The sequence below is a fragment of the Pantherophis guttatus genome, chromosome 6 (assembly GCF_059756535.1).
Source record: "Pantherophis guttatus breed Tessera chromosome 6, ASM5975653v1, whole genome shotgun sequence".
Lineage (NCBI taxonomy): Eukaryota > Metazoa > Chordata > Lepidosauria > Squamata > Colubridae > Pantherophis > Pantherophis guttatus.
The window spans coordinates 75,346,523-75,373,990 of NC_142068.1; the positions used below are offsets into that span (position 1 = coordinate 75,346,523).

The window sequence follows — 27,468 nt, forward strand, 5'->3', positions numbered from 1 at the left end:
CTATTTTAATGAGGACAGTAGAACAAAACCATGCCTTTGGAATTGTCAAGCCTTTTCAGTAACATGCGATCAAGGAAGAAAGAATCAGATGCACCCCTATAAGAATTAAACTACAGAATTTTACAGAAACTGCAAGAGATTTATAAGATCTGATTTACAGTATCAAATGAATATATTAATTATGTAAATGGTACAGGAAAATATTTACTCATATCCCATTATTCAGAAACAGCCCTGAATGTTGATGAGGAACAGATAACGTCTTTATGAATTTTAAAAATTTTGGAAAGCTTTGTGCTTTTGAAAAGAAGGCATGATTTCTGAGATCGGCTGATTGGCTAGAAAAGCTAAATGAATGATTCATCTTTAGTGTCTCCAGCTGTTCAATTGTCTAATCATTTTGAGTGTGTGGTCTTACAATTATTTGTCTCTGTATTTTTTAGTACCAAAGAGAAAACCATAAAGGAAATTTTATGTACTCAATATGCCCACAAGACGCTGAGGTTGTTGATCGAAAGGTCGGCAGTTCAATGGTTCAAATCCCTAGTGCCGCCTAACGGAGTGAGCTCCTGTTACTCATCCCAGCTTCTGCCAACCTAGCAGTTCGAAAGCACATAAAAATGCAAGTAGAAAAATAGGGAGCACCTTTGGTGGGAAGGTAACAGTGTTCCATGCGCCTTTGCCGTTTAGTCATGCCAGCTACATGACCACGGAGACATATTTGGACAGTGCTGGCTCTTCGGCTTTGAAACGGAGATGAGCACCACCCCCTAAAGTTGGGAACGACTAGCACATATGTGCGAGGGGAACCTTTACCTTACCAGTAAAAGACTGTGGCATGCACTGACAGCTGGGCTAAGTTTGTACTCTGCATCCAATATAATTATGTAAAATATGAGCATCTTTTTCTGTTTGGTGAGACCTGATGCTATTTATATTCTTTCCAGACTCTGCAGATGCTCAGGAGCATATTGTCGAACAAGGGTTCCTGCTGCATTCAAATGTCCAACATCCCCAGGCATTTCTAAGCCTAAAATCAGAAATATTTAATATTGTAGTGCAGTCAAAGTTTCGTGCCTCTCAATATTTTGAGGGACAGGAAAGTTTGACTGCACTACAATTCAGTTCTTGCTGAACACAGATCAAAAAATATATTCCTGTTGTTGTTCATATATCAATCCATCTTCTCTCAACTCCAGGCATTAAGGGAAAAGTGTGTAGAGAAATCTCAATTACAAGACAACAAACTAAAAAGTAATACTAATTTCATGAAATACTAATTCCAAGGCGATACTAATTAGATTCTAATTGGATTCCTAGTGGTGTATGTATGTGTGTGCCTAGATATCTAGATATATATTTTTCGGACATTTGTGTTTCCACAATTACTAGACAATGAGCTCATCTTCTCATTTCCTACAACATCTGAAGACGTGGAAGAGAATGCCAAATAAGAAATGAGCCATTAGAGAATGCTGTAGAACACACATTGGCAAGAAAGATTTGCATATCATTTGCATATTCTGATTTCCGTAGGAACACTATATTTTTACTTCCTGCCTCTGACTCTCTCCTTAAGCTTTCTTTCTCTGAAGCTTCTTGTTTACTGGATATTGGAGTTACCAGAAAAAATGCTGGGGGGAAGGAAATGGGAGGGGTGATGTTTTAGCCCCCAAACTGAAGGTAAAACTACCGACCCAGTACTGGCAAAGAAGGCACATCAGCAGGACAGGGTAAGTTTCAGGTTTTCACATATTGTCCAGCAATCTAAGACTGCCAGATGTGTATCAAAAATGTATCTTACCTGTGGCTTCATCAGTACCTAAGAGGTAGGAAGATAAATCAGCTGTCTCAGTGGTGGGATTCAAATTTTTTTACTACCGGTTCTGTGGGCGTGGCTTGGTGGGCGTGGCATGGCTTGGTGGGCATGGCAGGGGAAGGATACTGTAAAATCTCCATTCCCTCCCCACTCCAGGGGAAGGTTACTGCAAAATCCCCATTTCCTCCCGATCAACTGGGACTCGGGAGGCAGAGAATAGATGGGGCGGGGCCAGTCAGAGGTGGTAATTACTGGTTCTCTGAACTACTGAAAATTTCCGCTACCGGTTCTCCAGAACTGGTCAGAACCTGCTGAATACCACATCTGAGCTATCTGTAAGGAAAAAAAGACAGTTTTTGTGCTGTCGGTTGTCCAATCACAAAGACCCTGTTTCTCTTCCCTCTGCTTCTCTCTCCTTCATCCCTTTGCCACCCATAGTGTTTTCCTAGCACCAAAAAGACCTATTTCCCCCATGGATTAATGGCTGAAACAGGGGAAGGGTTAACTTCTATAGAAAGGGAAGCAGAGGGAGATAGTTATTACAGTAGGTCAAAACATAGTTAAGGAGAGGGGAAAGGATCTTATGGTGCCAAGAGAGCTACTATCCTTCTCCCCCTCTTCCTCTGCCTCTGGGGTGTCAAACTCAAGACCCGGGGGCTGGATCAGGCCTGCAGGGTGCTTACATCTGGCCTGCAGGGCCGTCCTGGAAACAGTGAATGACCGGCCCACCGTACTTCTGCAGGAAAAAGGAGCTCAGGAGGACACCATTACAAGACACTATCCCAGCTGAAAATGAAGCTCACGAGGGCCACACGTGCCCCCCCCGAGCTCTGTTTTCGCTGGCAGAGGGTTGTAGGAGGCCGTCGCAGATGAAAATGGAGCTGACAGAGCACTCAGGCCATCACAGGTGCCCCCGACATGAGTGATGTCATGCTGGCCACACCCACCCCACCCCACCTCCCCCAAGGTCAAATACAACCCTGATGCGGCCCTCAATGAAATCGAGTTTGACACCCCTGCTCTACCTATACTTTTCCAGATAGCATAACATCTGATGAACAGAAGTGAGGAATAAACCTCTTCCCTTCCCCTCTTCTTTTGCTATGGGGACAGAAAAGGCATAATGGAAGCAATCAAGGGAAATCAACACTTTTTTGTGTCAGCTCTCCCTTCTCATGGAGTGGTTGCTCTGTGGGAACCAAAAAGTCCCTGCCCCCCACCTTCTCTCCCTGCCTCTTGACCCCATGTCAAAACTCCCACCTCATGCCTGTGTTTTGCATTTGCTTGATGCCAGTCTGCCATGAATTTTGGGAGGAGGGAGCTGGAGGAGAAGGGGGAAAGTTCCAGTGGTGGGTTCCTCCCAGTTCGGTCCGGTTCGGCCGAGCCGGTAGCAGTGACAATATGACGTCACCGAACCGGTTCTCTCCCCCCCCCGCCCTCCCACCCCCCACGTTATTCTTACCTTTTATTTGGTCCCACCCCCAATCTATTGCTGCCTCCTGAGTCCCAGCTGATAACTAGAGGGAAAAAAACTGTTTAAACCCTTGCGGCGGAGCCTCAAAGGGCCGTCCTACAGCTGATCAGTGTTAAAAGCAAACAAATGAGTTGGGTCGTAAGTGCGAGGACTGGTCGTAAGTGCGAGGATCTTCCAGAAATGACTCTGACCAGCTAGCCACGCCCACCTAGTCACATGACCTCCAAGCCACACACACAAAATAAGCCACGCCCACGGAACTGGTAGTAAAAAAATTTAGAACCCACTCCTGGACAGTTCTCTATACACCATACCTTTTGGAGACACAACTTCAAGGTCACATAGTTGGGAATGGCATGAAGTCACATACCAGCCAGCCCCAGTGGAAGAGGCCATTCCCAAAACACCTCATTTGAATATGGTTGGACAATGAGAAACCAGCAGTGGGAAGTGACCCAGGGAAGAGAAGTTAAACTTGGGGATTTTGGCGCACGAACCTCAGTTCTGGCTTTGCTTTACTTTATTCTGCTTTACCAACTGTAAACTGCACCTTTCTCACTAAATGGAGTCAAGGATCATTCTTAGTTAAAAGGCTCAAGCTGAGGCAGCATTGACAATCCATTTTTCTTGCCCTAGATGGCAACCAAAATGTAAGAGCAGGAAGTGGCAGTGAATGGCTTCTCTGAAATTTGTTTTGGGTTTCCAACGAGTGATTAATCAAGTTTTTCAGAAAACTGATTGTAGAATATCCACAAGTCTTCTGTTATCAATAACCTGGCCCCAAAAAAAGCTTTTCCCTACTCACCTCATTCTCCCACCCCCCCACCCCCACTTTTCATTCAGACAAGGTAGGTCCGTCTTCTACTTTGTGCATGAGGTAGAAGTGCAGACAACACATTTTGACCCTGGCATAATTTTCTTCAGTCTTCTGCCCTAAAAAAGCAAGGTTTTAATGCTGCTATTTGAAAGCGCCCTGGGAGCAAAGCAGAGCAAACATTTCTTCAAACAGAATAGCGCAAGCAAAATAATTTTGAGACCAAAGGCCACCCTTGATCTTTAAATACCCTTGGAGCCAGACTGCCAAAAATGGGAAGAGTGTAGATAAAAACTAAATTACATTTAATTAAAAGTATATTTAATTAAAAACAAGGACTCTCTGGATATTCATCCATTGCCCTTTTCTGACACATTAAAAATTACAGTTTGCTAGTAACATTAGAAGAAGTTCTGCGACCTACCCAACGGATTCACTTCAAGAAGAAAAGTGTCCTACATAAAGTGTACTTTTGAGCATCCTAGAGAGTGACTCACTATAGTAGAAAGGATTCCCTCTGATGCAGTCTCAATGAACTAAGCACTGCTCTCAAAATATTCATGGGAAGCACATTTGTTTTGGATCTCTGTAATTCTGCAGGAAGTGTGATTTGCAATTTAGAATAAAAAATCATAAAGTAGCACTTAGAATACAGAATAATAGAGTTGGAAGGGACCTTGGAGGTCTTCTAGTCCAACCCTCTGCTCAAGCAGGGCACCCTGTACCATTTCAGACAAGTAGCTGCCAGTCTCTTCTTAAAAGCTTCCAATGATGAAGCACCCACAACTTCTGGAAGCAAGCCATCCCACTGGTTAATTGTTCTCACTGTTAGGAAGTTTCTCATTAATTCTAGGTTGCTTCTCTCCTTGGTTAGTTTCCATCCATTGCTTCTTTTCCTGCCTTCTGGTGCTTTGGAAAGTAGTTGACCCCCTCTTCTTTGTGGCAGCACCTCAAATATTGGAACACAGCTATCATGTCACCCCTATTCTTTCTTTTCACTAGTCCAGGGGTCAGCAACCTGCGGCTCTGGAGCCGCATGTGGCTCTTTCACCCCTTTGCTGCAGCTCCCTGTCGTTCAAAATATGTGTCACAACTGCCAATCTGTGACACCTGTCGGCACAGGATTTATTGAGCTTTTCAACCCCCGGTAGGCCAACCATGGATAAATCCAAGAAAAGAAAAGTTTCAGAAGAAAACAGAACATTTAATTCAACTACATATGGTAGTTTTGTGGCCGCTCAAGAAATAGTCAGGCACAAGAAGGGTTTTGTGGCTCCCGGTGTTTTCTTTTCTGTGGGAAATGGGTCCAAATGGCTCTCTGAGTGTTGAAGGTTGCAGACCCCTGCACTAGTCTAATTCTTGCAACTGTTCTTCATATGTTTTGGTTTCCAGGCTCTTAATCATCTTAGTTGCTCTTCTCTGCACTCTTTTCAATGAACAGGAAATTTCTAATGAAAGGAAAAAATGACAGAAGAAAGAGTTGGGTGTTGGGAGAACCATTCTTACCCCCAAACTTAATGGGGTAGAACATTGAAGACGCATGTCATCAGCCAACCTTTGGCTCCCCTGCTTCACTTAGCCATCAAGACCCATACTTCAGTATCTATAGATCTGGTTTTCTTTTTTTTTCCTGAGTTCACTTGTACAGCAAGACTAAGTAGCAAGCTTGCCACTAAGGAGAAATTAAAGAGTATTAGGGTGAATGGGACACTAGAGGTAGATGTGTCAGCATTGCGTCCCCAATAAAGCTTGTATCTCCATCCAAACATTGCTCAGAGGAAAAAAGAATGGTAGTCCCACCTGAATAAGGAATGCAGGATAAAGCAAATACAAAATAGTTTATCAGCAAATTGTGCTATTGAAAAGACAGATTGTGTCAGTTATTATAGCTGCTCAAAGCATAATTTGACTCCCCCAGCAACATAAAAAATGGCAATTGCTTTTTCAAGACATCTGAAAACATCTAAGGGTAGCATCTGCCTCTTTTCAGCAAAGAGAAACATTATTATGTCTATATTTCTCAGTGTACATAAAACAGCTTCATTCTGGGAAGAAGTACTGTAGGCTGCGACTAAACTTGAACTGTGGATGTGCGCTTTCTTGATTTTCATCTATCACAGCTTTGGAAACTACTAATTAAAATATAACTTGCAGGCTGAGTTTCTCCCAGATTTACATGAAGCTAACATAGTGCATATCATAAAAAGAGATCTTCCTGCTTAAAAATTCTAATGAATTTATTAGCACGAAGAACAAGATACATCTTAATGTCAAGTGTTGCAAATCTTTTCTTGTTGTATTTCTTTCATGAGCTTCTGTGTAGCAGCACGAGCATCCTTGCACATGTCCTTTCTGTTGGCTAAAATCCTTTTCTCCTAATGAAACTGTTCTAACACAGCTGCAAATATTTTCTACAACTCTAGTCCAAGACTTTTGAAAGCTCACGTCCCTACCAAAAAGTCATACTAATTGAAGCCCCTCTGATAATCTCTAAATCAGCGGTGTCAAACTCGATTTCATTGAGGGACACATCAGGGTTGTGTTTGACCCGGGATGGGCATGGCCTGCTCGACATCAATCTTGTCAGGAGCGCCTGTGGTGGCTCGAGCACTCTGCCAGCAAAAACAGGCTTCCAAACTCCATTTTTGTCTGCAACAGCCTCCTGCAACCCTCTGCCAGTGAAAACAGAGGCTGGTCCTTCACTGTTTCCAGGGTGGCCACGTGGGCCAGATTTAAGCATACTGTGGGAGGGATCTGTCCTGCGGGCCTTGAGTTTGACACTCCTGCTCTAAATGGAGCATTTCTTTCTGGTCTGGGATAGGATTAGAATATATCACAGTCTCAGTCAGCTTAAATCTACCCTCTGGAATCAGTTGCCCCCAGAGATAAGGAGAATCCAAGACCTCAGTGCCTTCCGCCGTGCCCTTAAAACCCACTTTTTCCAGCAAGCCGGGCTGGCTTAAGAAAATTTTTTTAAATTTTTTAAATGTTTTAATTGGTGTGTGATTTTTAAATTTTGGGGCCAAATTTATATATATATTAATTGTTCTTAATATTTGTAGTTCATGTTCTTAATTCTGGCTGTGCACCGCCCTGAGTCCTTAGGGAGAAGGGCGGTATATAAATTGAAAAATAAAATAAAATAAAATAAATAAAATAAAATAAAATAAAATAAAATAAAATAAAATAAAATAAATCGGGCCTTTGCCTCCTTAGAGACAGGCTACCTTTTATACTTAGGTGCATTGAAGTCTTTGGGACACATAATCAATTGTGATAATTTGTCTATAGTTTGGCAGACTTTTGGTGTACCTGCCCTGCAAAGGAAAAGAAAGCTACTGTGTTTTAAAATGGTGGCATAGAATCTTTAGGGTTCCTGTGTGGTGTGGTGGTTAAAATGTTGGAATAATACCAGAGAGATGTAGACTATATCCTCTCTCAGTAATGGAGACTCAGCTGAATGACTTTGGACCAGCCATTCTCTCTCAAACATATCTCAGATGATAAGTGTTGTTGGGAAAAAATAGAAGGGGAAATGGATCTCTAAGCAGATTCCCCTGAACTCCAGAGAAAATGGTGGAATATGTATCTAATCAAGAAATTCCTTTTATCCACATTCTTGTAGATAGTGGAGTGCCATTCCCTTTGGCTGCCTTACCTGTAATTACCATAAATATTGCCCTGTCTGAATTATAGTTGTTTGATATCAGCTTTCTAAAAATCTTTTTAGAAAGATTTTTTAATTATTGTGTATCTCATATTTGCAAACACTTAACAGCTGGTTGATCCACACTGGCTGATAGAGAAAAGCAATATATATCTGTGTGTACAGATAAAAAACAGCTTTTTCCAAGCCTGGGTAATTTCTTAAAAACAAAATAAAAGCAAGCAAAAGGAATAATGAGCTAGTCTAAATTATTTATGAAAAAGAATTCCCCTACTTTGCAGTTTATTCTGTAGACAAATTGCCCAATTCTTTATCATCTATTGGAAAAGCAGAGCATTAAATGCCAAATACCACTAAAAACTGGCCCAAAAAAAAAAAAAGCCCACAAGAAATGCTGAACCAGCCTACAGATTTGCTTATCTGTTCCTTAAAGCATTTTGCAAATCCCACTTTCTAATTTTAAGGGTGTGCTTAGTCTGCAGTTCATTTCTTCTTGCTTTCCCTCCTGTTCTTCACCTTTAGAACCCAAAGATAAACTAAATAATAGCAGATACTTTATCCCTTAAAATCATTTCAAAGGATAGAACACATCAAAGGATTTTGATATATGTGGTTGTACAAAAGTGTTGCAGCCATAATGAAAGATATAACATCTACACAACTACTGCTCTTCATGATGGTGAAGGCCAGTAAAGGCTTTATATAAAGGACAGAGGAGGAAAAGACTAAAGTTTTTCTCAAGCATGAGTTTTCTAGGTTTATAATCATCCTTTTTTTTAAAAAAAATAGTTATGTGTACTGAATTCAGAGAAATCCATAGCTCTAAGGAGAATTGATTTGCTTCAATTCTATGGCCCTTCCATCATGTTACTCCAGAGTGAGTGAAACTTAATTGGATCCTTCACAAAGAAGAAACTGATATTTCTTTTCTAGTTACTGAAACAGCACTGGCTGCAGCAGCATTAATACAAGATTGTATTTAATGAGGTTCCGCGCTGAAGTATGCTGTGATTAAAATGAAGGAAAATATTGTCATTTTTATATCTGTTATAAATGAGATTCATACTGTTTGATAGTAGCTGCCAGCAGGATAAATTCATCAGACACTATTTAGAGGCCCCAAGTTACTGTTTATCATATCAATAACCAGAGCCAATGCTTACTAACTACCTACCACAGTTGCCTGGGAGGAGACAAACAATACAGAATATACAACAGGAATCCAGCTCTTCTTTGTTGTACTTGTGGCATCAAGACAGCAGGGAGATTCAACAAAAACAAAAGCAGTTCTTATGAAGGTAGGCTTGATGCTAGAAAACATAAGAAGGTCCTGCTGGATTTATCCATTTATTGTTATTTATCTGTTTCATTGGTATGCCAGCCAGCACTGCAGGTTTGGGGCTGCAAAAAAAACTCATCCTAAAAATAAAATGACAGGCAGAATTAAAAAAACAAAAACAAAATCAAAATGTAAAAAACCAGAAAATACAAAGGCAGACAAAAACCCCATTTTTAACTGTTACATTAACAGAGTTGGCTAGTTGAGACAGGTAGATCTTAATGGTCGACAGCTTTGCAAAAACCCAAAGGGAAAATAAAACTGATTCGATCTCTACAGGGGGGAAAGTTCCAAAGTATGATAGCAAGTCTAGAAAAGCCCATTTTTTGAGACCTTCTCAGATGACAATCTCATAAAGATAGGATCTGGAGAGGATTCAATGTAGCTGGGTAAGCAGGTGAATATAAGTGTTGGAAGAAACATCCTTCTAGGTTCTGATCCAAGTGGGGAAACAGACACTGGAAACATGGAGACTGCTTGGAAAGATGGTTTAATGGTGGACAGGATCACATGGCTTGAGTTCCTGAACAGAAAAAGGGGCAGATACAGAGAATCCTTGGGTTTTTATGCTCTCTCTGGCTCTGCATTTCTTGGGGCCCCGAAAGAGTATCCTGATTGGTTGTCAGACTCCCAGGGGGTGGGGGCCTTGCTGGCTGATGGTCACATGTGCTTCCCAGGTCACATGTGGTGAGTTTCTGCTGCTATTGTGTAGAGGGCTAATCCTATCTTTGGCAATTCCTACTATGGCTCTGCCTGAAGGAGGTAGATCTTTGTTATGTAGAATAGACTGGCCCAGGCCTTAATGGCCCATTGACAAAGGGTGGGGGGCAGGAAGGTGGGAGCTGCTTTGTCTGTAAAATATGCTTCTCATATTTCTCATACAGGGAAATATAATATTCTGCCTTTTTCATATTTCCTAAAATATTTCACTCTTCCAGGAAAGGGGTGGGTGCTAACTTCCTACACAAGAGAAGGCAGTCTCTCAAATAATCAGATCCAGAACCATGTGTAGCTTTAAAGGTAACAATCAGCATGTTGAATCATATCCAGAAGCCAAATGGCAACAATTCCCAGAACAGCTGTAACATCTTCTAGACCAGACCCAAGTAGATCCCATTACAGCAGAGGTGGGCAACTATGGCCCTTTTATGACTTGTGGGCTTCAACTCCCAGAATTCCTGAGCCAGCCATGTTAGCTCAGGAATTCTGGGAATTGAAGTCCACAAGTCATAAAAGGGCCATAGTTGCCCACCTCTGCATTACAGTGATCCAGATGGGAGCATAACTGAGCAGGGCCTCCTGGTCAAAGAATGTCTGCAGATGTATGAAAGCTGTAACTGAACAAGAGCTGTGAGTCAAGAAGGACCTCCAGATTGCAAATTACCTCTTAAACTCCATTTAGAATTCAGAATCCAAAACAACTTTGTTCCGAGTCAAAGACTATATTCCTCTGAAATCATTAGGTGCACAAACTCAAAACCACTCCACCTGGGAGGAATTCAATCTGAGTTTGTGGTTAGTGTGCAGTACTGCAGGCTACTTCAGCTGACTGCTAGCTGCAGTTCGGCAGTTCAAATCCTCACTGGCTCAAGGTTGACTCAGCCTTCCATCCTTCCAAAGTGGGTAAAATGAGGACCCAGGTTGTTGGGAGCAATATGCTGACTCTGTAAACCACTTAGAGAGGGCTGTAAAAGCACTATGAAGTGGTATATAAGTCTAAATGCTATTGCCAGCCCCAGTCACTAGATCAGAAATTCTATGTCACCAACTGAGCGCTGAATATTGATGTTACCAAACGCCGCGTCAATAACCTTGCTCAATGGAGAGAAGAAAGAAGCACTCAAAAAGCAGAAGTCTCTAGGAACATCTCTCTGGCCCATCCAATTCTCTTCTGAAAGGAGGAAAACACCAAGACAGTATTGAAGTGCTTCCCACTTCAATTCCCCTGAAGTCAAATCAAAATTCCATTTTATCCAACATACTGTGCCTAGAATGGCCAACCAGTTGCAAGTAGGTAACTTAAAGGCAGAATAGGGAATGTAATAGAAGTCTACTGTCATCTGGGGATTTTGTTGATATGATACAGGTAGACCTCGACTTACAACCACAACTGAGCCCAAAATTTATGTTGCTAAGTGAAAAATTTGTTAAGTGAGTTTTGCCCTATTTTACGACTTTTCTTGCCACATTTGTTAAATGAATCACCCCAGGACTCTGTAATTGTCGTAAATATGAACTGGTTGTCAAGCATCCAAATGTAAATCACGTGACCATGGGATGTTAAAACGGTCATAAGAGTGAAAAATGGTCATAACTCACTTCGTTCCATGCTGTTGTAACTTCAAAAGGTCACTAAATGAACGATTGTAAGTCAAGGACTACCTGTATTTCCACTCAAATGAAATATGTCTATGATAGCTCGGAGAAGAAAGAGAACAGGAAAAAAAATGCTATAATGAGGAATACAACAAAGATTCAGATGAGACCTTGAAGCAACAAGAGAGTTAGGCTCATTCCCAAAGAGAAAAGGCTGTGGGTTCCTAAACTCAAGAGTAGTTTTTGACATCTGAATCCAAAGGATCCAATGGCTTTGAGACTGACCTCAACACTGAGTACTTGAACAGAAAGATGTGCTGCACGTTTATGAGAGTTTCTTGATTATTTGATCAAGGTGTAAAGTTCTCTCTTGGGAAGGAGAGGGTTCAGAACTGGGTAAGATTTCTGACATAGACTATTAGCTGGCCAATTTACAGACATCTTCATAGGTTGTCTCACTAGATCGGGAAGGTGCCAGTAGACATTCTTTGCAGTTACAATTTTCTTTAATTAGTACACAGAATTTAGCATATTTGACAGGGCTCTTTTACTTGTTTGTTTGTTAAATTTATTTGCCACCTAACTCACCTTGGGGCTATTCCAAACCATGTACATCAGGGGTGTCAAACTCCACAGCCTGGATTTGGCCCACCAGGTGCTTAAATCTGGCCCGTAGGACCAGCCTGGAAAAGCAATGGACAGGTCCACAGTGCCTCTGGCAACCAAAATGGGGCATGGGGGGGCACATGCGGCCCCTGCATGGCCTGTTTTTGGCCTGGACAGCCTCCTGCAACACTTTGCAGGCCAAAACGGGGCACGGAGGAACCATGTGTGGTGTTGCAGGAGGCCATCCAGGCAGTGGTGGGATTCAAACAATTTAACAACCGGTTGTCTGCCCTAATGATTTCTTCCAACAACCAGTTCACCAAACTGCTCAGAAAGTTAACAACCGGTTCTCCCGAAGTGGTGCAAACTGGCTGAATCCCACCACTGCATCCAGGCCAAAAATGGGCCACGTGTGGGCCCCCCTCCCATGCCCCATTTTGGCCAGCAAAGTGCTGTAGGAGGCGTCCTCCTGTCTCCCCTTCTCTCCCCGGCCGCCCCGTGGAGGAGAACTATAATGCTGATCCATCCCTCGAAGAAATCCAGTTTGACACCCCTGGCTTACATCAATAAAAATGAAGAAATGGAAACAGAATAAACAAAACAGAAGTCAAATAGCAGAACAATAAAATAAACAATGAAAAAGAAAATAACGAGAATACATCAATATAATATTTTTTAAAAATGGACGGTTGGATGGAAGAGAGCAAGAACCAGATAGAGTGTACCATCAATCCAGCAGCCACCTTCAGCTTAATATTGGCAATCTCGAAACCTGTAGTAGTTTGGGGAGGGGGGAGGAAATGATCATTTAACTGAGGTATGAGGATGCTGCCAATAAAAATCCAAATTGTTAGGATATGGTTTGAGCCTAACAAGTTGTCCAGGCAATATATGTGTTCTGTGACTTTAATATGAATATGTATTGTGTGACTTTAAAGTTTTACTGCTGATTCATTGTAATGCTGAGTCATGCTGTAATTAGATAATCACTAGTTGTAAACGTATTTAAGAAAGGTACTGTAACGTATTCAGTTGATGATATGCTACCATAGTGTGGGTAATTGCTATCATTGTGCTATCATCGTTGGATGGATCTGCTACCATCGTGGTTTGTGAACCAGAGTGAGTTTGTTATTCTAACCAACTACTGTTTGTGTGGTAAGAAGTTTTTTGTATCACTGGACTGATTTAACTGGCAAAGACTTGGATTGATTTAAAGACTATGAGATTGTTTTTTCACTATAAAGTAAACTTTTGATAAACCAGTTTGCACATCTCTTATTCATTGCTCTCAGCAACGTTTCTCTGTGCTCTACACTCTGCTGGTTGGTAACACAACAACAATATCCTTAACACAAATGTATCAAGAGCCATCCAGATTAATTCTTCTGAACTTGCATCCATTTTTGTTTCCTAGAATCTTGGGGCAGCAGGTGCATGGCAATAAACATCTTCGTGCTTATAACTACCTATAAATTAATCAATTTGGGGAAGTAATCCGATGTCTTCAAAAGTTGGCACAGATGCAAAGTTAGGTTTTCAGATCACAAGCTCTGTTCAAGCCCTTGGACTTCTTCGGCTCCAGCAAATCTACATCACCAGAGCAGTAGATCATGTTTAAAATATATATTTAGAATTACATCTAGAGTGTGAAGGATGATGGAACAAAGCAAGGTTTTGCTGAAATAACAGCTTTGCATGCTTGATTGGGCTCAATGACAACCAGGCATTAGTTGGATCTCTCTCTTTTTTCAGTGTCTCAACTGTCAATCTCAACCTACAATTTTCGGAGAGCTATTTGACTGTGACAATTGGTTCTGACCTGAACTCATCTGGGTGCCAAAAGAAAAAAAAATGCAGTAGAAATAAGCTGTCCTCAACTGAAAGCTGAACACTTTCCAAATGTGAAAAACTAGCATACCCCTTCCTCCTATTTGATATTTTAATAGTTTTCAGAATCCTGCCAGCTTCCTTTATAGCAAATGATACCATAATCAATCCTTCAAATGAATGAAAAGTATTCATTCCACTGAAAGGGGGAGTCATATTTTATGCCAGGAGCTCAAGGGGATAACTAAATTCTGCCACATGTCTCTTCAGCCTTCATCACCGGTGTTGTTCTTCAAATAAACAGAGAGTTGAAATGTTGAGTTCCCATATATTTCAATCCTATCCACATCTGGAAAATGAATCCTCCGATATGAATTGCTACGTGACATCTCTTGACTCAAGAGCCGGTAATGTAGACTACATCACCAACTGCAACGGGTTGGAAGAAACAGAAATGCATTTGAAGTCCTACTAACGTCCCGTGAAGCCTACGAAGATTATTCACTTCTCTGCCTTCGTGGCATCTGCGCTTAAAGACTGAGGTATCTTTTCCATGCATTCATGAGACACCTCATTTATCATGAGATTGAACAGCAAGACCTGGAAGAATTGGTGGCCTGTGGTGAGCAATTTAAATCACTCTTTGCTGATATGCAATAGTTCATACATGAACCACAGGGGGAAAATACGGTGCATCAAATACATGGTCAAAATCTTTGCTGTTGACATGCTTCTGTTTTAATTGGAACTGTATACTAAAAGAAAATAATAAATATTTGTAATGTGTACAGGTGGTCCTATATTTACAATCGTTCATTTAGTAACCATTGTAGTTCCAATAGCAGTGAAAAAAAATGACTTATGACTGCTTTTCACACATGATCATTGCAGCTTCCCAGGGGTGAAATCTAAAAATTTTTCTCTACCAGTTCTGTGGGCGTGGCTTGGTGGAGGGGGCGTCCTGTGACTAAGTGGGCATGGCCAACTCAATGTCACTCACAGCCACGCCCACTCAGTCACAAGACCCCCCCACCAAGCCACGCCCACAGAACCTGGTAGGAAAACATTTTAAATTTCCATTCTGCCGCCCACTCACCACCCGCTCTCCCTTCGCTTTGGGTCGGGGGCTGGGGCCCAGAGACGTGCCATTCACTGAAGCCCTGGAGCTGCTGCCTGCTCACCGTCTGCCTCAACCAGTTTGGGGAATGCACGATTCCCTGACTCCAACCTTGCCGCGGAGCCGCCGCCCACTCACCCTTTGCCATGCAGCATGTCCTACTCCTTATCTTTCTCCCGCGGCTAGCTGCCAGGGAAGGCAAGCACCCGAAAGTTACCAGAGCTGCTCTCCTTCTTGAATGTGCCGCCATCAACGCCGCCCTGGTCCATACGCTGGATGCGCAAGCGCACACCCAATCTGCCACTGATGAATGAATGAAATAAATGGTGTGCACTTGCTACCGGATCAGCCGATCCGGTCCGATCTGGGAGCATTTCACCCCTGCAGCTTCCCAATGATCACGTGATCAAAATTCAGATGCTTGGCAACCAGCTCATATTAATGATGGTTGTCTCACTTGTCCAACTCCCCAAGTCTTGCTAATGCAGAAACAAACAAGCTCTGGAACTATATGATACAGGTTTATTCAAGCCTGAGGCCTGGCACAAATGAGTCCGTAGCAATTCATTGCAAAGTCAGCGCTGGGAGCTACTGCCTCCCAGCACTCTATATAGGCAGGGACATGCCCCTCCGTCCCACCTACCTTGCAGCCAGCAGCCAGCGTCAGCATTCGGTTCTGCAGTCTACCATCCGGTGTATAGACTGCCAGCCTCTGTCTGGTCTCCTCCCACTTCACCCCACACACTGTTGCATCTAGCGCCAGCCAGCTGGGTTCCAGAATGCTGCCAGTCAGCTGTGTGGCAGAGAATGCCACCATTGTCCCTCTTGCTGCTGCAACCTCTATGGCCAAATCTGACGCCGTCACAGCTGGGCACTTTGTCATCGCCTGGGTCATCGCTGAGCCGTGCAGCTGTTCCTGCCACCACAGCTGTTTCTGCTGTCCCCCTCCCTGTGCCCCCAAGTATGGCAAGCCAGACGGGGCTTGACAGGTTGCAGTGTCCTGAGGTCATGTGATTCCCTTTTGTGACCTTCTGACAAACGAAGTCAATGAGAAAGCCAGATTCACTTAACAACTGTGATACTAACTTGACAATTGCAATGATTCATTTAACAACAATGACAAGAAAATGGGGCAAAACTCATTTAACAACTGTCTTGCAACAAAAATTGTGGACTCAGTTGTGCTTGTAGGTCGAGTCCTATCTGTATAATGGATATTATATTGTAAGGTCCCAAAATATACTTGAGTCACCAGAATGTTAAAGAGAGAGACTCAAGACGAGGCTTGCAAAAAGAAGCAGATTTTATTTATGGCCAAAAACAAAATATTGGGTGGGACTATATCCAGAACATACAGATACAATGCATGTGAGGAGATAACCACCCCTTGGGGAAGATATGGCATCCTTTTTATACCCTCAGAGACATCAGCTTAGTACCCAATTTTGGCCTCCTAGTTTAGGTCTGTGTATTACTTGTTGCCCTGCAAAGGAATAGAAGCCTCTAAATAGAAGCTTTATCTCTTCCTTGAGCATTCCTTTGTTCTCCCAATTGCTCATTTGGTCCCCTGGGCTGCAGGGAACAGATCAAAGGTGTAAGTTAGGGCTGAAGTGTAAATTATTTCCCGGATGATGTCTGCAGTTCCAACTGAGATAGTGCCATGCTGTTAGATGGCACTAGAAAAACAGGAAGAAGATTGATATGGGTTCAGATCAAATTACAGAAACATATGTTTTACAAATACCAGATACATTACAGAGGCCTAGTAACAGAATATGTTTGTTACAGGAGATACAAATATAAAGGCATAATATATGTGATACAAATACAAAGGTATATTTGTGTTACAGTTATAAAGGTACAATATATGTGTGTTATACAAATACAAAGGCTGTATTACAGGAACCTAATGGTTACAGAATAACAAGTTTTTACTAATTCTAGTATACCAGTATATTATATTCTAGTATTATTTATTATATCCTTATTACTGTTTCCCTTCAATATATTGTTTGCTCAAACATTGGAATCATCATAGACTTCCTAATATTGTAATATCTAAAGAAATGAGATACTGTAATAACTAAGTCAGGAAAATATCATTAACATTTATTGCTTTGGGACTTAATAGCCACTTTCTGTCTTGGAGCTGAGCATTGTTTGCTGGAGAATATGGTATATCGCATTGTACAAATTTAATGGAAACATTGGTCTCTGTTCTGCTTGAAATGGAACAATTTTGCATAACAGATTTCCTATATAGCAGAAGGATAAGTCTCGTATTTGTTAAAGCAGCCTAAAGCAATTATGTTAGCAATGGGGAAGCAGTAAGAAAGCCATGTCCAGACTTGGTAACATAACTGAATGCCCCTTAACATGTCAGCATTTACCTGATCTAGTAGTTAAGGTCAAAGAAATACAGGCTTAAATCCATCCTTAATCATGAAACTAACTTGAGTGTTTAGTTAAATGGATTTTTTAAATTAGTACTTGTTTTCAAGGTACAACTATGCTGTGAACTCCGCATAGGCATCAGGGAGGGCATCCCGCTAGTAAACGCCCAGCTCCACTCAGTTGCCCAACTCCACCCCAAAACAAGGGATTAAAGGATCATTAAAAAGAAAACAAGTTGTGGGAAAAATAGGAGACAATAGGCAACATTATTTTTGCAGAAGACGAAGGATATGACTACAAAATGTCTACTGAGCTTTAGCATCACTATCACTATATATGATACTATAGTACTTACCGGTGAGCTACTTGACTATCATCTGTGGTTTGGATTGCACAACCAACTAGAAAGAAACTAGACCATCTTTTTGGATTTTATTGCACTAAAGAATTTGACATATGCATGAGGGCACATGGTTCAGTGGTGGGATTCAGCCAGTTCGCACAACTTCGGGAGAACCGATTGTGAACTTTCTGAGCAGTTTGGTGAACCGGTTGTTGGAAGAAATCATTAGGGCAGAGAACCGGTTGTTAAATTATTTGAATCCCATCACTGACATGGTTCTGTTTGGGAGAAAAAGTTTTAGACTTCCTCTGTGTATATATATGTTGTGCACAAAATCACTTGTGTGCAGTTAAAAAGTATATTTTTCCAGGGCTCAATATTCATGGTTTCATCTTCTGCAATAGTTAAACTGGAAGAGAATTCCTACAGACAAGAAGGGCCATCTGTATTACTTTCACAAGGATAAGAGAGACAAATTGGATTGCATTGTAGGTTGTTAAATTGCTGACTCTGTTCTGGGACTCTGGAAGAAACTGAATTCCAAATTATCTGAAACTTTTTGATTGCCGGTTCATCCTCTGCCTCGCCTTTAAACAGCTGTACCTATTGGAATTCTCTCAGGGACATAACTTCTAGCTATGAGATAATGAAAATAATGTCCCACAGAATTAATTTGCTTTGAATAATTTAAAGAAAATGTAACTTGCTTGGAATTCTAAATTTAATTCCAGCAAGATCTGTTTCATTCCTTAAATATCTCCCCACCCCCAAAGACACATAGAGATTTATTGCTAAATTAATCCTAGAAAACAAAAGAACATTTGGGATGACAATGGATGCTTTAGAATAACATTAAAAGAAAGCAGATGTTTTTGGTAACCTCTGTATAATCCTTGCTTTGTTTTAATGGTTAAAGGCAGAGGTGGGTTTCAGCAGGTTCTGACCAGGTCTGGAGAACCGGTAGCGGAAATTTTGAGTAGTTCGGAGAACCGGTAGTAAATATTCTGACTGGCTCCGCCGCCATCTATTCTCTGCCTCCCAAGTCCCAGCTGATTGGGAGGAAATGGGGATTTTACAGTATCCTTCTCCTGGAGTGGGGTGGGAATGGAGATTTTACAGTATCCTTCCCCTGCCACACCCACTAAGCTGCGCCCACCAAGCCACACCCACAGAACTGGTAGATATAAAGACATTTTGACAGATCGGGGAGAACTGAAACAAAAACAAGAACTAGAGAGTCAAGGGATTGAGATAGAATGGTATACAAGACTGCAAATACAATCAAGATATGAAGCAGATCGTAGACAATATGGCTTTAACTTGGGGAATTCAGAAGTGGATGAAATATTGGATGAAATATTGACAGGAACAGAATAGCTGGCTGGAGAATTCTGGGAGTTGAAGTCCACAAGTCTTAAAGCTGCCAAGTTTGGAGACCCCTGGTCTAGAAGGAGGTGATGGTATGTCACCTCCTCAAGAGGTGATAAATGTCCAAAGTGGTACCTATTTATCTACTCACATTTGTATGCTTTCAAAATTCTAGACTGGCAGGAGCTGGGGAAAATAACAGGAGCTCACCAGGGGTGAAATGCTCCCAGTTCAGACTGGATCATCCAATCCGGTAGCGATGGAGGCGGGTGGTTTGGAGAACCGGTAGCAAAAATCCCTGCCCCCTCCCCCATGCCCAGCTGAGCCGCACAATCATCAGAGGCTTTTTCTTTTAATTTTTAAAAGCATTTTTTCTACAACCTCTTTGACCAAAAAAATGCTTTTAAAAGTAAAAAAAAAAGCCTCTGATGATCGTGTGGCTCAGCTGGGATCGTCAAAGGGATCATCAGCTGATGATCCCAGCTGAGTTGGCTGATCGGCAGAGGCTTTTTTTCTTTTAAATGCCTCTGACAATCCAAGCTGAGTTGCCTAATCAGCAGAGGCTTTTTTTCTTTTAAATGCCTCTGATGATCCAAGCTGAGTTGCCTGATCGGCAGAGGCTTTTTTTCTTTTAAAAGCCTCTGACCATCCAAGCTGAGTTGCCTGATCGGCAGAGAGTTTTTTTTTTAAACGCCTCTGACGATCCAAGCTGAGTTGCCTGATCGACAGAGGGTTTTTTTCTTTTAAAAACCTCTGACGATCCAAGATGAGTTGCCTAATCAGCAGAGGCTTTTTTTCTTTTAAATGCCTCTGACGATCCAAGCTGAGTTGCCTGATCGGCAGAGGTTTTTAAAAGAAAAAAAGCCTCTACCAATCAGGCAAATCAGCTGGGATCGTCAGAGCCTTTTGAAAGCATTTTTTTACAACCTCTTCGCTGAAGAGGTTATAGAAAAAATGGTTTTAAAAGGAAAAAAATTGGCCACGCCCACCCAGTCACATTACCCCACACACACACTAAGCCACACCCACAGAACCGGTAGTAACAAATTTTAGATTTCACCACGGGAGCTCACCCTGTCCCATAGCAGCCAAGTCTTTTCAGCTGACAAGCTCAGCATCTTTAACTCCCAAGTCATTGTGATCCCTAAAAAAATACTATACTATTGTATATTTAATTTGTCATTCTTATTCACAAGCCTAATGATGTAGAGCAGAGGTTCCCAACCCTCAGGCTGCGGCATGCCAGCAACCAGGCCATGCTAACACGCAAAGCCCCATCTACGGTATGCAGGCAACGCATGGAACCACACCCTCTCCGGTCCATGGAAAAACCTCTCTCTATGGAACTGATCCCTGGTGCCCAAAATGGTTGGGGGCCACTGATGTAGAGCATGCTAAGGTGTAGCCATCTCTCCCTTTCTTTGTTCAAAGACCTGTGTGAATAGAATTGTATTTTTAATGTTATTACGTGTTGTTATTTTTGTTTTACCTTCCTGATATGTTACAATCTTCCCAGAAATGCACATACACCAAAAGCAAAATGCATGATTTTATCATGCACCTATCCCTCTTTCTATATAATCAAAGTAATTATTGGTCCAATTACAGTGAAAGACTGGCAATTCAACAAATTATGTGCTGCCCTGTTTTTAAGTATGGCAGCTTTCATGTAAACACTCATTAAGATGCACAGTAACATCTTTCCCTCCACGTAAACAAAGAGGCATGCATTTCTCCAGAATAATCTCAGTTGGTTTAGCATTGAACTCATGCAAAATTAGAGAAAACATGTTTTTGTTCATTTAGTCATCAAGCTCTCATTAGTCTTATACAGTGGTGGGATTCAGCCAGTTTGCACCACTTCGGGAGAACCGGTTGTTAACTTTCTGAGCAGTTTGGCAACTGCTTCCAACCGGTTGTTGGAAGAAATCATTAGGGCAGAAAACCGGTTGTTAAATTACTTGAATCCCACCACTGGTCTTATACAACTCTGCCTTTTACTCCCTCTCTCCATCCCTCCCTCCCTCCCTCCCTCTCTCTCTCTCCCTCCCTCTCTCTCTCTCTCTTACCTGGATGTTTCTGGATGCCGTGGTGCAGTGGTTAGAGTGCAGTATTGCAGGCTATTTCTGCTGACTGCCGGCTGGCTGTAATTTGGCAATTCAAATCTCACCAGGCTCACTCAGCTTTCCATCCTTCCGAGGTAGGTAAAATGAGGGCAATATCAGTGGTGAAATCCAAATTTTTTTACTACCAGTTCTGTGGCTGTGGCTTGGTGGGCGTGGTGTGGCTTGGTGGGCGTGGTGTGGCTTGGTGGGCATGGCTTGGTGGGCATGGCAAGGGATGGATACTGCAAAATCTCCATTCCCACCCCACTCCAGAGGAAGGATACTGCAAAATCCTCATTCCCTCCCCACTCCTGGGGGAAGGATATTGAAAAATCTCCATTCCCACCCCACTCTGGGGCCAGCCAGAGGTGATATTTGCCAGTTCTCCAAACTACTCAAAATTCTTCAGAACCTGTCAGAACCTGCTGGATTTCACCCCTGGGCAATATGTTTAATCATTCAACATATCATTAAATCTAGACAATGTAGAAAACTATTATTCCATTTTCTCCTTTTTGGAATACGAAAACGTTTCGAAACCACATAACAAATGTGAATCTTGAATCTTTTTTTTTTTTAAGATCAGGAAGATAACTTTGCTTCCATTTAAGTAGGATTATTCTCTTTGCTCAATGCCAGGTCCAATAAAACCAAAGCTGAGCTCAATTAAACTAAATTTCCTCATAAAATGACAAACTCCATTATTTTAGGAATATAATTTAACATCACATTTACATCTTTAACTGCAGAACTTCTTTCAAAATGTTATTAACATATGCTGCAGTATCCAACAAGTGGCATTTTATAGCCACTTCTTGGATATTAATCATATGCTTAGTTTTACAAAAGTAGGACATTTCTGTAAGCACCCAGGCCAAATGTAGTCAGGAAATAATTGCAAATACATAATTGTTCTAGTCCCGCCTTAGACAGCTGGGTGACCTTGGGCCAGTCACTCTCGCTTAGTCCAACACAGGGTTGTTGTTAGGGAGAAAATAAGAGGAGAAAGGTGTTGGATATGTTTTCTGCCTTGAATTATTTTAAAAAAATAATAAAGGTGGGGTACAAACAAATAAATAAGTATCCAATCTAAAAGTCTTCTTAGGCATTTGGAAATATTGTAGATGTCCATGTCCTGTCATCAAAAGCAAACAAATCTGAATGTGAATATATCATCAGTGCATACTGTATATGGCAGTTAAACATGTACTACAATATCAGAGAGCCTAAATAATGTACTAAAACAAAGCTAAGATCCGCTTTAATTAATGATAGCAGCCTTAATTGATGATATGCAGCAGTGGTGGGTTTCAAAAATTTTTACTACCGGTTCTGTGGGTGTAGCTTGGTGGGTGTGGCAGTTCTCTGAACTGGTTCTCCAGAATTGGTCAGAACCCGCTGAAACCCATCTCTGATATGCAGTATGTCTGCATTAATAATAATGGAGGAAATGTACGATTTTTCTGCACTTTGAACAAAGCCTCTTGAAAGCTAGGCTGCAATTGCCGATGAAGCTTAGAATGACCATCTTATTGCATTCTACTTAGATCTATTTGGATCATTCAGGCTCAAGTCACTGATGTGACAGGATTTCAGTACTGGAACTGTAAACACCATAAGTCAGTTCAGAGCCAAGACCTGCCGGTCTGTCACATTGACTTTGGGCAGATTGGTGAACTGGAAAAAGGGCTCTTACACCAGAAGAAGAGAAAACATTCACATGTAGCAGTGAAGGTTATGCCAACTGAAGGGATGAAATGTATTTACTGCTCCAGTGAGCTGAACAAAACTGAGTAAAAGTTGACTTTGTGGTCTCAGAAGATGTAAATTTGACCCAACTTGACTTCCTTCACTCTTTGACTCAGGCTTGGAGTAAATGGTACAAGTATAAAATTCACATTACTTCTCAATTACAATCTACTACATAGGGTTACTACTAGGATTACTGTTTACATCACCACTGATTTCACATTAAAACACTGATACCTCACCATATTTTCAAGGTATACAATCCAGTTTATAGTAAAGTCAATAACATAACACAAATGCAAAGTAATGGGGATCACTGGATGCTATTATACTTATTATAAATTGTTTTTGGCTACAGTTTAAGATGGTGGGTTCACCTTTAACTCCAAAAATAACTTAAGGCCTGAACACTCAAGAGACTGCCTATCCCATTAAGAATTTGACAGCAGTGTTCCAATATTTGAGGGGCTGCCACAAATAAGAGGGGGGGATCCAACCTATTTTCCAAAGCACCAGAAGGCAGGACAAGAAGCAATGGATGGAAACTAATCAAGAGAAGCAACCTAGAACTAAGGAGAAACTTCCTGACAGTGAGAACAATAAACCAGTGGAACGACTTCCGTCCAGAAGTTGTGGATGCTCCATTACTGGAGGTTTTTAGGAAGAGATTGGACAGCCATTTGTCTAAAATGGTATAGGGTTTCCTGCTTGTGCAAGGGATTGGATTAGAAGGCCTTCAAGGTCACTTTCAACTCTATTGTTCTGTTCTGTTCTGTTCTGTTCTGTTCTGTTCTGTTCTGTTCTGCAAAGGATACCCTTTCTGAAGATGTCCTTCTGTTAGAAGTTCATTTTCCTGGTGTGCAGAAAGTGATATCCTGCTAAATGTCTTCAAAAATGCAGAATGTACTCATTCAGGAGTAGGTTTGGGATCCACATTTCTCAGGTTTAGCATATCTGTTAAGATATATATGTCAATTCTCTTTATTGTTTTGGTCTTGATTTAACATTATTCTTTGTCTATTTTGCACTTAATCATTGTTAGTTTCCTTGAGGATCCAACTGAAAAGAAAGGCAGGGATATAAATGTATAAAATAAATAATATACTACAGAAATCATTAAACCCAGAAAGAGCTCTTTATTGTCATTGTCAATAATTTATGCATCTCTTCAGGCCAGCCCTGTAGAATAGAACATTACAATTTCGAATTGAACTGCAACCTTCTCCGTATGTGAAATTGTTTTTAGATGATGTGCTATATTTCTATTGTTATGTGCAATGTTTCTCTCTAACAGGACTGAATTTGCATTTCAAGCGGACAAGATGCAGCAGAGGTCCATAGTTACCATCTGAGAAAGCATCATTTTTAAAAGAAGAGTTGATGTGAGGATTGGCTAACATGTTCTTCTTTATCCTAGTGCAGCACAAACAAACAAAGAGACAAAATGTATGGCTAAATTGGCCTTTTCCATGGGTCTTTAACTGAAATGCCAAATAGCACATTAGTATATCCAAAGAAATTTAGAAAACAGGGACAGAAAACTGTGGTTTTTAAGGCATAAATCTGACCTAAATACCCCCGGTGTTTCTCCACCATTCTCTGTTTGAGGTTGTTCTGTGTCCAGGCAATTATGAATTGACAATCTATATTGCTATTCAATTCAACAATCTTTCCAGCCAACAATTTATCTCAAAAAAAATAAATAATGACCCACCAGGCTTGGATGTGATGGGGCCATTTATCTTGTCTGGCTTGGAAATCTCCAAGAAGCAACGTATTTACTGATTTTAAATCATGAAAGGAGAACTCCAGTCAACTTGACTTGGAGCTGGCGTAGAAATGTTTATCTATTGTAGCACCTTTTCCTACAATATAATGTTAATTTAAAAAAAAACATGGGTGGTGGAGAAAGATACATTGCCATAATCTATTGTCTCCTGAGATTATAAATCAAAACATGAGCCATGGCAGGGATGGAGATTTTAATCTGGTCCCAGAGGCCAATCTGGAAATAAAATAAAATCAGTTGGAGAGAAGCATTTAGTCATAAATTGTGTGTGAGTGTGTGTGTGTGTGTGACAGAGGGGAGAGAGGGAGGAAGGGAGGGAGGGAGGGAGGGAGGGAGAGAGAGAGAGAGAGAGAGAGAGAGAGAGAGAGAGACCAGATATGTGGACTGTACATAGTTGGGCAGTTCTTACCTGAGGCATAAATGACCAGGCTCAAATTTTCATCCTTTAGACACATTATGTGAAGATCTTTCTCTCTGGAAAATGTTTTAATGACAGGAAAGTAGGAAGGAAAAAGAAGAGGATGACCAGCTCAAAGATGGATTTCAGGAAGACATTGTTGGAAGACTTGAAAGACCAGGTTAGGAATAGATCATCATGGACAAAATCTATCAAGGTGGCCAGTAGGAAAATGACTTGAAGGTACATAATCATACCATCAAGCTATTTTACATCGTCGTCCTAAATAAGCACACAGAATTGAAAAGAACCAATGGCCATGAGTTTCCATACAACTTAGGTTCATAGCAGTCCTCAGGTTTTGGTGATCCTGGATCTCATATTAAAGAAAATTTCAACATATAACTACAAAGCAATAATTTCTGGGAGCCTGATGTAATTCTTTTTGACCTCACATATGTAGAATCTCACAAAACCTCATTATGACAGGGACGTATTCCTGTCATATTTGGAACTAGATATTTTATGACTACCGACACCAACACTATTTCTAGGCGTAGAGATCTATTTTTAGTAATTATACATTATAGCTAATAACGTATAGCCGTTGATGGAACTATCCACCATTAAATGGTCTAATCTATTTCAAAACCATGTTAACCTAGCATCCATCATTGTATGTTGTGGCAGTGTCTGGCAGTACTGTGTAGGGAAGTGCTTCCTTTTTTTGCTTCCCAGTCTCAACCATCAAGTGATTTATTTGTTTAATCTAATTTAGCCACTATCCAGAAATAAAAGCGTTAAGAAGAATTGACTGATTAGTGTTTTGAATGACAGGTACCAATGTCAGTGGTGAAGCTTTTATATAGCATTTGCACTAGACAAATCTTTTTTTCAGATTGCTCTATAACTGCAAAGTTGTCTTAAGAAATTTCCCACTATAGGTAGTCCTTGTTTAATGACTACAATTGGGGCCAGCAACTCAGTCATTAAATGAAGCAGTCTCTACATGAAACCATAAATTGTGCTTATCAACTTCCTTCCACTTTTCTTTGCTTTACGGACCTATGAAGGTTGTAAATCCAAGGAACAATTGTAAAGTTATCATGAACAATCACTATGAGGCGGTCACTAAACGAGGTCTACATGAAATGTGGAAACAGCAAGTCTCAAGTGTATAATCCTTTTTGGAGCTTTTTTGAAAACTATGGATGTCTTCTATTTTCCATAGAATTTCATTCACAAGTTCAAAATATTAAATCTTAAATACCATTTTAAAGGGAAGGTCATGAACATCTATTTCATTACTCATATTTATTTACAAGTTATTTAGATTTCTTTATGTTATTATAATGGCAGATTTTCATCCATTCACTTCATCCAGGAGTGAAAATTGACAATTTGTATGCTTCTCTGCACTGATAACTTGCTAAAAATTACATCTCACCATCCTAGAGAGAGTCCTGGGGACATAATGTGTGAAATGTTAGCTGGCCCATGAAATTTGTTCATAACATAATCCATTTAGTTAAGTCTGGATCTGGACAGAATATATTTTTATTCTTGGTCATGCTTAATAGCACACTGCATAAATGGGCACAAAGTCCAGAAATCACAGCTCCTTCATCCTATAGATATAAAATTGGCCATAGTACAATGAAGGCTAAAACAGTACACTTTTTAAAAAAAGGTTAATCCATTCTTATAGTCATTTTGCAGAAACAACAGCAATCAGCGGAAAATGAATAAATCTTTCCATAGATCCCAGTGAGAAATAAACAGCCACCAAATGAACTTAAAGAATCAATCATTATATGAATGATATCAAGCCAAGGATCAAGATAGAGTATTGCTGTAACACTTGGAAGGAAAACTCAAAAATTTATTAAGGCATAAACCTTCATGGACTAGAGTTGGCTTCATCTGATGCATGAAATATTAATCTCAGTTGTCAAGAATATAGCCACCTGGGCGAAAAGGAAAATAAACTGCAAACAGTAGGTTTAAATATATGGATCAAGCTGTCATCAAAGCTACTGTAGGGATAATGGCAACGGAGCATGTTATTTCAGACTAAATAATCTTCCTCAAATTTCTTGAAAATAATCTAAAATAAAATTAGCTAAAGAAATGAAATAACCTAGATATGGATTGAATAGATTAGATAGATAGATAGATAGATAGATAGATAGATAGATAGATAGATAGATAGATATGGATGGATGATGGATGGATGGATGGATGGATGGATGGACAATGGATGGATGGATAGATGATAGATGGATGGTAGATAGATAGATAGATAGATGGATAGATAGATAGATAGATAGATAGAGATAGA

General features: G+C 40.8%; 1 long non-coding RNA gene across 1 annotated transcript; it reads left to right on the forward strand.

The window, feature by feature from the left end:
• The first annotated feature begins 1,549 nt into the window (after positions 1 to 1,549).
• LOC148113160 (uncharacterized) lies at positions 1,550 to 25,711 on the forward strand. The gene is made up of 3 exons (XR_015728362.1): positions 1,550 to 1,733; positions 24,236 to 24,323; positions 25,180 to 25,711. It is a non-coding gene; the product is annotated as an uncharacterized LOC148113160 (long non-coding RNA).
• The last annotated feature ends 1,757 nt before the right edge of the window (positions 25,712 to 27,468 follow it).